The following is a 1,100-nucleotide window of genomic DNA, read 5'->3' as shown; positions in this document are numbered from 1 at the left end:
GCTGGTGGTAGAGACGCCGTTGCCCTCACGGCAGGCAAGTTGCACCGTTCCCCTCACGGTGGTGATGGACTCTGCTGTTCTGCCCCCAGACTCGACCGGCGCTCCCCAGTCTTAACGCACCTCAGGTCGCGTTGGGCGCGTCATTCCTGCTGCGCCTGACCAGATGGTGCTGGGAGTTGTGGTTTGCCCGGCGCGGTCGCCACAGCGCGGGGCTCTGCTGGTGGTAGAGATGCCGTTGCCCTCACGGCAGGTAAGTTGCACCGTTCCCCTCACGGTGGTGATGGACTCTGCTGCTCTACCCCCATTCATTATGTTATTTTTGTGTACTATACTTGATTGCTTTTGATACAATTGTTCTGTATTCTTATGAATATCATACCAAAAATGTTAAGCGCTCTGATACCCTCGGGTGGAGCCAGCGCTATGTAAACCTTCAAATAAAATACATTGGGAGCCCCGCCCCCAGACCCAATCATTAGCTCTCAGGCCAGGTTCATGAGAAATTACCGTGGGCCATTGGACCCAATAGGTGAGACTTTTGGAAGATTAATTCTCAGAGGAACATTGTGCTGAAGGAGTCTAAAGAAAATAAATATCATTTTGTACATGTGAGAGTGACATTACAACTCAAACCAGTGTTCTCAAAGTTGCTTGTCCATGAATACTCTACGTGCAGGATAAAAAGAAAAGAAACACATTACTTGCTGAAAGACCGCTGGAAACAGCACCCACCATTTGGAAATCAAGGACTACATTAGCTATGTTGAGCAAAAGCACAGTTGCCTCAACAAAAAGTTTTTGTATCAACTAAATGTTGATTTTCTTTAATTGTGTTAATGCTACTGTGCATTTAATTATAAAACCCTCTTTACGTATTCCTAATAATCTCAATAAAAAGCTTTTAAATAAAAAAAGACGCGGTAGCTAATAAGGCTAAAGCCAGTAGATGGCACCAGATGCGGGATCTTCAGTACAGCACATTTTGTTTACACTGAAGGCCACCGCTTCAGTTTGTTTACCCCGCACAAACAGCTGTCATCACTGGCTGAAAGGTGTGCAGGGGTGGCTGGTAAATTTTAGCAGGGAGAGGGCGGGAGCCA

Source organism: Lissotriton vulgaris, chromosome 7 (genome assembly GCF_964263255.1).
Source record: "Lissotriton vulgaris chromosome 7, aLisVul1.2, whole genome shotgun sequence".
NCBI lineage: Eukaryota > Metazoa > Chordata > Amphibia > Caudata > Salamandridae > Lissotriton > Lissotriton vulgaris.
Note: the sequence above shows the minus strand (reverse complement) of the source record.